The 3,473-nt window shown below is 44.9% G+C and overlaps 1 pseudogene; it reads right to left on the reverse strand.

Annotated features, from left to right (window-relative positions):
- Window positions 1-2,845: 2,845 nt before the first annotated feature.
- LOC128115154 (GTPase HRas-like) lies at window positions 2,846-3,473 on the reverse strand (annotated as a pseudogene).

A 3,473-nucleotide genomic window follows, 5' to 3' on the forward strand; every position in this document is an offset into this window, starting at 1 on the left:
TCTGCTAAAAAATGGACATTTTTTTTCTTGCTCAGATTGCTGCCTTCCATTATAACTCTGCATGAGAGTGATCTCTGAAAACAACAGGACAGAGTCAATATTGGGTTGTCTTGACACTACTTCTGTCAATGCAATGATTCTAAACCTCTTAATTTCCTTCAGAAAACAGGGCAGAAAGCAGACATTGTTTTTTCCAGAACACCAAAGAAATATTTTCTAGCCCATATACTGTCCTCTAAAACCTCTTGAGCAGGACCATCATAATCTACATTTCTCTCAGCACCACTGTCTACCACATTCCTTCTAGTATGGCTCATTAAGGCCCACTTAAATTGTTCCACCATTTTTCTAATCTAAAGCCCCAAAGATCACATTCCACGAACAAGCAACATGGTCTGGCCCATCACAGCCATACCCTGCTCCCTGGCACCAACTTCTTTCTTGTCCAGTGTTCTGTAGCTATGAAGAGATAGCATTACTGGAGCAAGTATTTGAAGAAAAGCATTAAATTATAGTTTCATATATTTATTTTATTATCATAATTGTGAGGAGCATGGCAGCACACAGGCAGACATGATGGCTGATAGTTTTACATCCAGATCTGCAGGCAGTAGAAAGAGAGAAAGGCACTGTGCCTGGCTTGTGCCCTTGAAACCTCAAAGCCTACCCCCAGTGACACATCTGCTCTAATAAGGCCACACCGACTTGAACAATGCCACACCTCCTAACCCCTCCTTAGTAGCAGCAGTCCATGATGAGTAAGTATTAAAGCATATGGACCTATGGGGTCATTCTCATTCAAATACTACAGTATTACCTTTTCTATTTTCCTTTTTCCATAGATCACTAATCTGTATTTCCTTCTGTTCCCCAATGTCTCCAAGTCATTAAGAATTATACTCAAATTTTCATAAATGCTTATTTCTTTGTTTTTTGAGCAAGATGTCTGGTAGGTGTCTTGGTTTTGGTTTTCATTGCTGCAATGAAACACCATGACCACACATGAGTTGGGGAGGAAACAGTTTATTTGGCTTACACTTTCATATCATTCTTCATCATCAAAGGAAGTCAGAACAGTGTGGGAGTCCAGCTTCCACCTTTTGAAGGGTTTTTGGATAGAGGAGAGAGGAATGAGGAAATATTAGGTAGAAAGAGATGATAAGAAAGACAGAGACAAAGGATAGTTTCAGGGGGGCCCTGGGTCAATACCCAGTCACCTAGAGTTTTATTCCAAAGGGCTTTTATAGTATGCCAAGGGGAGGGGCAAAGACCCCTTCTTTCAACATCAAAGCACACTGTAGAGCCAACTGTAGACCCTTCCAAACACCTGGTAGACAAAACCCTGGCCAAATCATCCCATTATGCAGCTGTGCTAGGTAAAGCAAGCCCAGATTCTCTGACCCTCAGTAAGGTCTCACTAGATAGCCTCTGTCGGCCACCACATAACAAGAATTCAAAGAGCGCAGGAACCTGGAGGCAGGAGTTGATGCAGAGCCCATAGAGGAGTGCTGCTTATTCTATGGTTCTCCATGACCTGCCTAGCCTGTTTCATATAGAACTTAGGTCCATTGGCCCTTGGCTTGGACCCACTTACAATAAGCTGGGCCCTCTCCCTTCAATCACTAATTAAGAAAATGCCTACACTCCAGCTTACAACCCAATCTTACAGAGGCATTTACTCAATTGAAGTTCCCTCTTCTAAGATGATTTCAACCTATTTCAAGTTGACAACAAACAATCCAGCACATTAAGCCAGACATGCCTTATACTATGCTATTGAGAGTTGTTTGAACACTTAAAACTGCCTGTGCCATCCAGTGCTGGGAATACAGTTATGCAGGTCAGTGAGAAGGAGAATAAGACAAGGAAATGCGTGTCCTAATAGAGCCCAATCTTTTGGTAGGGAGTTTCAAATGCATAGGGACCTCTGTAAGAATCAGAGTCTATTGTCCACTTGCAAGGTGGTGTACCCACAGCAGAGAAAGGGCGGTTGCAGGAAGGAGGTTCAAAGGTCTAAATTTGTCTGCATTTGGGATTTTCAGTGATTAGTCAGATAATCAACTTTAGTTGATCAAAATGTCCAAATAAATAATTTTGGGATTCCTGCCAACCAGGACTGTAAAGAATTTGGACAAACAAGTGAATTTCCACCTAGAAACCTAATCACTGTTGCTGCACTAGTTCAAACAGAAAAGAAGTGTTGAACAAATTGGTGTGACTCTGAATAACTGGCCTATTATTTTTCTGGCTGAAAATGTACGGCTAGAGAGAAAGGATGTGATTAATCCTTGGTATGCTCCATTAAAAATTGTTAGTTCATTGAGCACATGGGACCATAAAGCTTGATTTAATGCTTTAAAATAGTTTTTTGAGACTATAATTGTTAGGTCTCAAATTTGTGACAAACTGCTAACTGAGTTTTCCATTAATATGTCAAAGCAGGCAATACCTGCCTATTTCTCTCTGCATCAGGAGTACCAGAAATACCCTTCCCATCTACCCTGAACACTTCATCCCCGGGACTGTGCTGGGATTCCTGGAGGGAACAGAGTGGGGTTGAAGACTGGGGTGCCAGTGGCAACAGGGACAGTTCATGACAGTCTGTTTAAATTGTCCATGTGAAGGTCTTGGTCACCTCTGTCCACCATCCCTGGACCGGACCGGCTCCAGCATCACTTCCTTCCTTCCCTCCTCTTTCCTTCCTTCCATCTGCACCTCCTCCCTGCATCCAGCACCTCCATGTCCTGAGCCTGTACCGGGACAGGCACAAAGGACACCACTGACCATAGGCAGGGAGATTGGCAGAATGGGGCAGTGGGAGCAGGGACATGCAAAGTTCATTTGGCTAGCCGGGGCCACTGCCCCAAATGTCTGCTGGTCCCTGCCTCACCTGGCATCGGGATAGCACACACTTGCAGCTCATGCAGCCAGGGCTGCTCTCATCCAGAGGGTTCAGCTTCCACAGTATGTGTTGCTGAATCTCATGTACTAGTGTGTAGAAGGGATCCTCCACACCCTGCCAGGTCTTGGCTGATGTTTCAGTGTAGGGGATGCCATAGCTGCAGGCAAGGTCCTGGGCCTGTCGAGACTCAACAGTATGAGTGGCCAGGTCACACTTGTTCCTCACCAGCACCATTGGCACATCATCTGAGTCCTTCACCTACTTGATCTGCTCCCTGTAGGGATGGATGTCTTCAAAGGACTTGGTGTTGTTGATGGCAAACACACAGAGGAAACCCTCCCCTGTGTGCATGTACTGGTCCCGCATGGCACTATACGCCTCTTGACCTGTTGTGTCTAGGATGTCCAGCAGACATGTCTCCCCATCAATGACCCCCTGTTTCCAATAATAGTCCTCTATGGTGGGGTCATACTCCTCCACAAAATGGTTCTGGATCAGCTGGATGGTCAGGGCACTCTTTCCCATGCCTCCAAGCACCCACCACCACAAGCCTGTATTCTGTCATCGCTTC

The sequence above is a fragment of the Peromyscus californicus genome, unplaced genomic scaffold, assembly GCF_007827085.1.
Source record: "Peromyscus californicus insignis strain IS unplaced genomic scaffold, ASM782708v3 Scaffold_1__1_contigs__length_55948999, whole genome shotgun sequence".
In the NCBI taxonomy this organism is placed as follows: Eukaryota; Metazoa; Chordata; class Mammalia; order Rodentia; family Cricetidae; genus Peromyscus; species Peromyscus californicus.